General features: G+C 53.5%; 1 protein-coding gene across 3 annotated transcripts in view; it reads left to right on the top strand.

The window, feature by feature from the left end:
* The first annotated feature begins 2,803 nt into the window (after positions 1-2,803).
* The window catches only part of Trak1 (trafficking kinesin protein 1), a 115,755-nt gene continuing 108,167 nt past the window's right edge, over positions 2,804-10,391 (top strand). For all 3 annotated transcript variants that reach the window (XM_050141716.1, XM_050141714.1, XM_050141713.1), the window contains exon 1: positions 2,804-3,089. The gene's annotated coding sequence lies outside the window, so the exon portion shown is untranslated. The remainder of the gene's footprint in view (positions 3,090-10,391) is intronic.

Here is a 10,391-nt window from a genome sequence, read left to right as displayed (position 1 = left end):
CTCCACAGTGGCCAGCATCCCTGTGCTCCCTGTGAGCTCCCTAAAGATTGGTCCTGTCACAGTCTGTGTGCTGGCAGAGAGCTGAAATGTAATTCTAGGGACATATAAGAGTCTGAGTAGCACGCTGGTCACAGCTGTGTCCCCATCTGCTTCACGTCTCAGGTGTGGGCAAAGGCACTGGGCTCGGTCACCTGTGGAGACTCAGCCTGTGTTTCAGCCCGGAAGCTTAGCTCCCTCCTCTTCTGGTCTCCATGGTGCGAGAGGCTTTGCGTGTGTGCATGTGTGAACATGTTCCACATGCGTACGTGTAGAGACCAGAGGTTGATGTCAGGTGCCAACCAGTTTTTTTCGACTTTATTTTCGGAGACAGTGATTCTCACCGAACCTGGAGCTTGCCAGTTCTTAATGAGGTTGTCTGGCCAGTGATCCCCAAAGATCTACGCCTCCCCAGCACTAGGGTTATAGGTGTCACTGGGATCCCATTTCATTAGCACAGGGGAGAACTCTGGTCCCGTGAACACACTGAGCCGATTTCTCAGCCTCTGATGCCTTTTGGCATCCTGTTCGCTTACTTTTGCATTTTGAGTTCTTAGCGATCTCGAGTGATTAGCAGAAGGCATGGTTTGAGTAGAGACGCTGACGTCAGGGTCTCAGCAGACTCACACCTTGGGATGGACAGTCTCCCTTTCCCCATGATCCCTGGGCCTCCCAGGACTCCTCCTGGGACTTTGTTTAAACTATGGGGACCACATGGGTCACTGAATGAACGAGTGAGCACAATGGTTAAGCACACTGGCTGCTCCTCTGTAGGCCCAGGTTTGATTCTCAGCACTCATGCAGTGGTTCCAGGGGACCCAGCACCTTCTCCTGGCCTCTTCGGGTATCAGACGCAGATGTGGAACACAGACATACAGCCAGAACACGCATGCACATGAAATAAATACATCATAAAGAAATTTGAGATGCTGCTGCGCTTTTCTGTATTTTATTTCTTTTAGTCTCTGCCTTCGTGGTTTTTGGATTTTTTCTTTTTTTGTTTTTGTTTTTTTTTTTTTTTTTTTTTCTGGAATTAATCTGAGGTGTGCCTCTTAACTTGTTTGCGGATCCCTTCAAGTTAATGGAGGTTTCGAGTCTGGGTGCTCAGCCTTCTCCCCACCTTCGTGAAGACACCATGCTTGTTCTACTGGCTCTGATTACACCCAGGGTCCCTGCTCAGAGTCAGGACACAGCTGGCACAGGGGAAGCCACCTCCTGCCTAGGACAGCCAGGGCGGCACCAGCGTTCCTCACACGCAGAGGTTCCCATCCTAATACACTGGGCATGGCTGGCATCTAGTGGAGGACTTCTGGCATGCCCACCTCAAGCCCCGGCACCCGGCAAGCTTGTGTTTCTCACCCACAAGCTCCTCCGCTTCTGACCAGGTGTGACAGTTGGGACTCATGTGTCATCCCCCAGAAGCACCCGGGTTCCAGACTTCACTTGCTATTTTCTCCCTGTGTGTAGAAGCGTCTCTCTTCTCACTTTGGACTTCTTGTCCATCTAAATCCTGTTCATGCATGTGTGCCCGTGTAAGTTTGTGTGTGCCGTGTGCATGCAGTGGGGAAGCCATGTCATATCCTCCAGAGCTGGATCACAGGAGGGCGTGGCCTGTGTCGGGAAGAGCAGTACCCACTCTTAAGCCATGTATCGATCCTTTCTGAACCTTTGTGTGTATGTACGCATGTGCAGGTGTGTGTGCCACGGCCCAGGGTAGAGGTTAAAGGTCAGTCCTGGATGTGAGCCCCCACCCCCCACCTTGTTGGTTGCGCTCTGCTCTGTGCGCTGGGCTGTCTGAGCCGCTGCCACCTTCCATCTCACGAGAAATGCGCGGACTGCAGACGTGAACTACTGTGCCTGACTTTTACATGAGCGCTGGGGATTTGAACTCAGGTCCTTGAATGGCAAGTACTTGATCCGCTGACATCTCTCCAGGCACTAAAGTAGGTTTTGTAGACCTCATTCGTCACACTCCCATTGGATAGACATTTTTGGCATGTATGTATTTGAGCGTGTATGCACAACTGAGATGCGTGTGGAGGGGGCGGGGAGGTGAGGGACCCTTACTGGATGGAGGACTAATTCTCAGGGGCCCACACTGTCCTGAGACAGAGGAATTTTGGGTGGCTTGTGTCATACACTGGCCCTTTCCCTGCAGTTGTCTGATTTCAGGGATGGTCTGAGCTGCCTGATGGCACTGATGTTGGTGCCCTGGCCCCTGGAGAACGGGTCATCCTTCCAAGGGTCTTAACCCATTGTCCTTAGCTCTCACCAGGAGCCTGTGAATGGGCCTCCTGTGGTTTTTGTTTTTTTAGAAATAAGGTCTAGACTTACCAGGTTCTCAAAGGAGTCCACTGATCTCTCACTGTAGCTTAAGGTGGCCACCAGACTTGAAGTCCTTCATTAAACTGTGTTTAGAAGAGTTCAGAGAACATCTTGTCGTATAGAGCAGATTGCACAGATAACCGTACCACACGGCATCTCGTAGCAGCTTGCGCCTTCCTCAGAATGTACACTCGATGCGCTTCCCACCATGACTTGGTACATGCCGCTGAGGCGGTTATATTTCCTAGTACTGCCCAAGGCAGAGTTGTATGAAGTATACAAAGCCTGTGCTCCCTGCTGATCTGGACTGGGGCTTGGTTAGCTCCTGAGCCGTTTCTACAGTGCTTGTCACATCTGCCTCGATTTTAAAGATTTTGTCTGGATGCATTCACAAACCTCATGTAACGTGCCCTCTCTGGATTGCTCCACAGATTCTCAGTGAGCCACCCCTACTGGTACACTGAAGCACCCGGGGGCCATCTGCCCGACCGCTCCCGACCACGGCAGCGGGGCCCTCGATGGCAGTGGGCACCTCCCCTTGAAACCTGCCAAGCTGGACTCCACAGACCTGCACGACGACACCTCGGCCAGCTCCGCGCCCACCTCTGAGGCTTGCAGCCATGCAGTCCTAGCCTGCAGCCCGGGCATCCCCGAAGAGTACTACGTGAGCGAGGCTGCGGAAGATGCTCCCAGCTACAGAGGGTACCGGGATGCCTGCACCATCACCGGTAGGCTGGGGTGGGAGGAGGGGCTTCTGTCATCAAGCCTGGAAAAGGGATGCAGCTCCAGGAGCAGTTACTTTTAGTAACTGTTCTGGTTGCTGTAACAAAGTAACTGAGGAAGGCCACTGGGGAGGGAAGGTTTGTTTTGGCTCACAGTTTTGATGGTGCAGGCCACAGCGGTTTGGAAAGCTTAGCTTAGAATTGTGAGGCCATTTTGCATCCACAGTCGGTAAGGAGAGAAATGAATATCACTTTTTCCTTTTTATTCGGACCAGGATCCCAGTCCATGGGGTAGCGCTGCCCACATTCAGGTTTGGTTTTCCCACCTGAGTTAACCCCGTTGAGACTAAGCCCTGAGTTAACCCCTGGCAGACTAAGCAGAAGGTTGTCTCCTGAGAGACTCTGGAGCCTCTCAGGATGACAGTATGAACCAGCCACTTCAGGGAGGCTTGGGTCGCCTGTCACAGGATTGTCCCCGAGGCTGAGGACAGCAGCTTGTGTCCCGAGCCCCATGCACAGCCATCGTGGGTGCTCAGGGTGGTTGGGTCCCGCACTCTTCTGTCTCGGACTCTGCTTCTCCAGACGTGCGTGGGTGTAATGGAGGTGGCATGCAGTGTCATTGCTGGGTCCACACTCTGTGTGTGCCTTGGTGCGCGCTCACACCGTCAGCCGAGGCTCTCACTGCGGTATTGTCCAGGGTCCCAGGAGCGGGAGCCCACTGAGGATGTCTGAGTTTGGGCACTTTGTACTCTGGGACATGGGCTTCATTGTGGGACCTCCTTTCAAATCCTTGAGCATAGTGGAGCGTTGTCCAGCTCCGAGCCCCAAGTTGGAGATGGTTGTCTGGGTCTGAGTCCTGAGTGAGAGGGAATGACGTCTAGCTCCGAGCCCTGATTGCATCCTGAGTGGGGAAGTGGCTTCTGGAGGGGCCCTGGAATCCCTGGTCTTTAACACCCAGGAAGGGAAGCTGGCTGCGGAGACAGAGGGTCAGGGAGAAGTTGGCAGCACAGTAGGTTCAGGGCACATGGGAGGACGTCGAGGACTGTTCGCTCCATGCTTTGGAGGGAAAAAGAAGAGGGGACGAGAACACTTCCAAACACCCGAGCTGATTCCAGCGCTGACTCTGCCGACAGAATCCTGGGAACTTCAGCCTGCTCAACCAGTTTCATGTTCTTGAAGCGTGACGGCTGAGGGCAAAGAGATGACAGAGAGAGAGAGTATGGAGCTTCCAGCCCCGTGGGATGTGGAAACCCGAGGGCCTTTGTTGGGATGCCTGTAGCAAGCCCCAGGGGACCACTGAGAGCCACAGTTCGTGCCCGTGATGCCCAGCAGCGGCCCCATACATAGCGTGCCAATTCAGGCACCACGGTGCATTTGAGGAGCCGGGCACTCAGCCCCTGCCGTCCCTCCCTGCCAAATGAACGTCCTATCAAGCGGTCAGTACAACAAAGACATAAAATGCAAACGCATTCCCCAGGGACCTTGAATATGCCTGAGAGCACTTTGCAGATTCTGAGGGCTTTGCCAAGCACAGCCCTGGGACACTGCCTGGCATCGTGCCTCCACCCTTGCTTCCCAGGGAGTCCTGAGAAGAACTGTGGCTTTCTGTTCTCCTCTACATTTTAGGCAAAACTAGCCGCCCGTCACCAAGCCTTCTCTCCCGGCTCCCCCAGTCACCCCACCCTGGAGGTGTCGCGTTGTGGGTGCGCCCTTTTCTGTTTGGGACGGTTTTATAAGGGGAGGTGATAGAGTGCCTGGGCTGCTGGAGTTACGTAACAACCACCGCGCATTCTGGGCAGTGCAGGATCTCCTGCTCTGCCCCAACAAGCAAACTCAGAAAACTGCTGAGGAGAGCACAGAGCCGTGGCCAAGCTGCATGGAGGACCGCTCTTTCTCTGAGTCCTCTTTGGAGTTTGCGTCTGCCCATGGCATTGGCCTTTCAGCTCAGGCAGCCCTCCAGGGCCCAGCCTCTGCCAGGACTCTGCCACAACCTGGCTGGGACAAACTCATGTGGTAAGTGTGCTTATGTGCGCGTCCGCTATAAATGTGCTTTGTGGCATGGCCAGAAGAGAGGAAAGAGCAGGGGACATGGCTTCACCCTTGCCCTGAGCTGTTGGTCAGGCGCTGTTGGCTTGAGGGATCACCAGGTTCAATGGTGGGCCAGTGGAGAGGAGGGGCACCGGAAGCTACCTGTTCCCTCGCCCCCTCTACTGTGTTCAGGGGAGACGGGCAATTCAAGCCAGGTGCAAGATACAGACCGAGTCTTTACTGGCCAGTAGGGTCTGTGCTGTATCTGCCACCCTCTTCCTCCTTCTCTTCCTTCTTCTCCTCTTCCTCTCTCTCCTCCTTCTCTTCCTCTTGTTTTGCTTTTGTTTTGTTTTTTTGAGACAGGGTTTCTCTGTGTAGTCCTGACTGTCCTGGAGCTCACTCTGTAGACAGGCTGGTCTCAAACTCGCTGAGATCCACCTGCCTCCTCCCTCCCAGGTGCTGGGATTAAAGGCTGCACCACCGCTGCTGGCTTCTTCCTCTTCTTTGTTCGCTATTAGGAATCACGTGTTTTAGACCAGTGCTCTTCCACCGAGTTCCAGAGTTCTGTCCCTAGCTCACCCTCCCGTTTTTAAACTTTAATTTTCTGACAGAGTCTCATAATACTTTCAGGTTGACCTTGAACTCTGGTAGCTCAAGCAGGTCTTGGATTTACATTACCCTGCCTCAGCCTCTACATTTCAGCAGTTTCTTAAAGCCCGGGCTCGTGTCCTAGGTCAGCAAGGGATTTTTCAAATGTGAAGAACAGAGCCCCTCAGCATTCTTCCCTCCTTCCCCCACATTCTTGTGTCTTCTCTACCCGAAGCTTGGCCCTGTGATTGTGGTCCCCACACCCCTGACAGAGCTTTAGCTGGCCTGCTCTGGCTTGTTGCTTGCTGCGGCTTCTCACTTCCTGAATGGATCAGACTCAAGTCTGACAGCAGAATGACCCATCTTGCTTCCTACCCCCACTCCAAATCCTGCTGAGTTCTAGGAAGGTGTGACCTCTTCTTGTCCCTTACCAACAGTTCCAAGTTTGTAGATCTTTAAATCATATTAACTCATTAAAGTCGCACAGTCTTACTGGTGCCAATATACGGAACCCTCAGATGCCCAGGACCAGCTTCTTGCTGGGGTGTCTGTTAATTTCTGGGGTTTCTCAGTAAGAAAGGGTCCTGCTCAAAGCCCAGAGGTGAGCATGGCTGTGTGTGTGAGTGGCTGTAAACCTCTGAAAACTGGCAAGAACTTCTCAGGGATGGGAAGCTTCTGGCATCTGTCCTGCCTGAAGGAGAGCGCGCTTGGTCTCAGAGGTGGACGGCTTCATCAGGAAAGTGCTTGCCATGCAGGCACCAAGGCTTGAGTTCGTGCCCTAGAACCCACATATAAACCACATCTGATGGTGCATGCGTGTGTTCTCAGCACTGGGGAGGCAGACAGGAGTATCCCTGGGGCTTGCTGGCCAGCTCATCTAAGTGAATTGGTGAGCCCCAGGCCAATGAGAGGCCCTGTCTCAAAAGCCAGCATGGGGAGTAAAAGACACAGGCTGACATCTGGCCACATGGGAACATGTACATACATGTATGTATACACAAGAACATATTAAAACAAAACAAAGCAAAAGTCACAATCTGGCCCCCTACCCCGAAGCAGACACATAAGGAACTTGTCCCTTTAACACCAACCTAACTCACTGAAAGTGGCATCTAACTGCCGCCCCCCCCCACTCAAATCAAACATTGTGGCCTCCCTGCACAGTTTATTAGTTGAGCTCAGGTGTTATTTAGTAATTCCAGAAGTTTAATTTTAATGGTTCCCTTTGAAAAGTTATCATCTGAATGATACTTCCTTTGCCACGAATGAGAGGAAAGAACGGACAGTGGGATTATTGCTTGAGGATCCAACGAGAAGCCACAAGCTTTGGGGCGGGGTGGGGGATTTTCTAAAGCCGTAAATTAGGAACCATTTCTGCCATTTCCCTCCGTGGATCGCCCTGGCCTAGCACTGGTCAGGTTCTGCCGACGAAACAGAGGACAGAAGTCTCTCTGTGAGTCTCGTGCTGATTTCTGGATCTTTGCAAAGACTGGATACTGATGTCCGGGGCCACTGCCTCCTGTTCTGGCCCTCGGGTGATGGACAAGGCGCTGGCCATACAGGGTTTTCAATATAAAGAAAAGTTTTCAATTACATTTTTGTATTTCTGCATATGTGTGTGTAAGCACGTGAGCACAGAGGCCAGCCTGCGGGAGCCAGTTCTCGGCAGCCTGTGTGGGTCCCGGGGATTGAACTCAGGGAGTCAGTTCTCGTCAGCCCTGTGTGGGTCCCGGGGATTGAACTCAGGGAGCCAGTTCTCGTCAGCCTGTGTGGGTCCCGGGGATTGAACTCAGGGAGTCAGTTCTCGTCAGCCCTGTGTGGGTCCCGGGGATTGAACTCAGGCCTGTCAGGTTTGCAGCAGACACCTTGGTGCTCTGAGCCCGCTCGGTGACCCCAGAAATCAGATCGTTGGCCTGTAACTAGGGTTGCAGCTCTCAGGTGCTCTTCGCATTTGTATCTGCCTCCCAGCTGGTGTCAGTTCCTGCAGACAGGCTTCCTATAGTCAGTGACCTCATTAGCATGTCACCTATTACAGCCTTCACCCACCAGCCATCGGGGGAGACAAACAAGCAAGAAGTTATAATGGAGGAGATTTGGGTGGGCCTGGACTTCAGCCCTGGCACCTGGTTCTTCCTGCTCCGCAGGGGTGTGCTGTTGGGGGCCTGTGCCTGGGATGGTGGGGTGATGGTGGGGTGGGGGGCGGTGCACCATGTCACAGAGCTAGAGCAGGGAGACTCTCCGTGTTTCTCTGTTGGAGCCTCATAAATCACTGGGTCACCTTCATATCCCAGTGACTCATGGGCCGGCCGTGGTGCCGTGAGGCTGGTGATGGGCATCACTCAAGCAGGCCAGGGTCACCAGGGCCTGCAGGCATCAGTCATACAGCGTGTCTCACATCCTCTCCGTACACGGATGAAGAGGCAGGGTGCAGAGTGTGAGCAAAGACGCACAGATTCCCGGTGAAACCGGGCTTTAGTCTAGGCTGGCTGTCTCCGGCTCTGCTGTCTTCTCTATCCTGAGTGACCTGGGAAGAAGGTCGTGACAATAGTGACTCCCCATGGCACCACAGGCATCCCTTCCCCAGCCACCGGGAGTCCCTGGGTGTTTTCTGTCCTAGACAACAGGGAGACCCGCGATTCACCAAGCTGCTTTCCCACCTCTTGGTAGTTGGATACATTTAGACCTGCTGCTTCCACTTCCGCTACAGGCAGTCTCTACGGAAATGGAGACCAGCTGCTTCCACTGAAGCCAGTCCCACTTTCTGGAGCTCGCCCTGAGGTGCCTCACGTAGAAAAGTGTGGGAAAGCAGAAAAAGATTACAACTTGGAGTGAGTTCCCACCACAGCAGATATGTGCCCCTCGACCCTCGAGCCCAGCAGTTCTCAACCTCTGGGTCACAGCCCCTTTGGCAAACCTCTGTCTCCAAAACTATTTACATTATGATTAATTTATTATGCATACAGCACTCGGCCTGCATGTCCACCTGTGGGCCAGAAGAGGGCACCAGATCTCACCGTAGATGGTTGTGAGTCACCCTCTGGCTGGGGGGGAACTGAACTCAGGACCTCTGGAAGAGCAGCTAGTAGTGCTCTTAGCCTCTGAGCCATCTCTCCAGCCCATTACATCACGATTCACAGCGAAACAAAATTATGAAGTAGCAACAAAGATAATTTTATGTTTGTGGTCCTCACAGCATGAGGAACTGTGTTCAAGGGTCGCAGCACTCGGAAGGTTGAGAACTGCTGCTGTCATCCCCTTTTCTCAGGACACCTTGCCACCCCCACCTTGTTGCCTTTTCTGCTTGCAGTCATTGTCCGTGTTGGAGACCTTTTCCCACGAGCAAACGCACGGCACAGTCTCTGTCCGTAGCTGGTCCTTGCTGTCTCCAGAGCCACCACTGACATCACTAGTTCCCTTCCATAGACTGTGGGCTACTTCCGGCTTCACACATCCGTTCCCCAGGGCTGGGAGATCCCTGCTTCCACCCAGCAATGTCCCTGATGTCGAGCAGAATGGCTGGGAGTTGGACTTGAGTTTTGGTGGACTTCTGCAGTGTCGTCTTTTCTGGGTAGTGATCGGTTCTGCCTGTAGCTCGCGCAGTGGCTCCCTTCGGTTTTGTGACAGCAGACCTTTACAACCTTCTTCTTTACCATCGGCTTGTCTACTGCTGAAGGCATTGAGTGAGCTCACACATGCGGGACAGACTAGGAAGTGAGCTCACACAGATGGTACAGACTAGGAAGTGAGCTCACACATGCGGGACAGACTAGGAAGTGAGCTCACACAGACGGTACAGACTAGGAAGTGAGCTCACACAGACGGGACAGACTAGGAAGTGAGCGCTTAGTGTGCAGTCAGCGCTCACGCAGTGTGCTTCTTCAGTGTTACAGCCTGTTCACCCTCTCACTTCCTGTCTACTCATGTGTCTGCCCGCCCCTTCATTGTCTGTCTATCTGCTTGGCCCTTTGTGTTTATCCGTGGGTCTGCTTGGCATAGAGGAAACCCTGGTGGCTGTTGCTGGCTGTGGGGAAGCTGAGGGCAGGCAAGGGACGGGCAGGGGAGGGAGGGCAGGCGAGGGAGGGCCGGCAGAGCTGTTCAGACACGACCCCGCCGCTAGACCCCTTTGCAGGCCCCTTCCCAGCTCCTGCCCCCATGGGGACCGCAACCTGGATCCCAAGACCAGCTGCTTCGAGTTCTGAGTCGCATAGGTGGCTTTGTCCTTCATCAGCACACCTGTCTGTGCCGCTGAGAACTGTGCATAACTCCCAGTAACAACCGTCCTCTGCCTTCGGTTCCTCCCACGTGCTGTGAGAAGTTGTTCTTCTGTGGGGGATAACTCCTCTTCCCAAGGGTCCTGCTGAGAGCAGGCTGTAGTTCCTGAGAGGACTGGGCGGGGCTGAAAAGGGGTGGGCGGGGCTGAGGCAAGGCCGACCGAAGCTTCTTAAGAAAGCATGATTTCTGCTCTGGTGACCCCTCCCCTCCCTCCTCCCTTCAGTTCTTCTTGGTATTTGTTCGGCAATTACTCTGGTAAACTCCTCTGTGCAGCCCTGCCTTTTTAATGAGTGCATAGACTGATCCTGTTTCATACTGATTTTAAGGGTTCTGTGAGATCTTCGTCTGATGTATGTGGGAACATTGTCTGTCCTTCAGGGCGCTGTCATGCATCTTTCCTAAGAAGCTGCCTCACCTCCT

The sequence above is a fragment of the Alexandromys fortis genome, unplaced genomic scaffold (genome assembly GCF_014885135.2).
Source record: "Alexandromys fortis isolate MF-2015 unplaced genomic scaffold, M_Fortis_MF-2015_v1.1 scaffold_44, whole genome shotgun sequence".
Classification (NCBI taxonomy): Eukaryota; Metazoa; Chordata; class Mammalia; order Rodentia; family Cricetidae; genus Alexandromys; species Alexandromys fortis.
The sequence above is the reverse complement of the archived record's forward strand: the minus strand, read 5'-3'. Positions and strand labels throughout refer to the sequence as shown.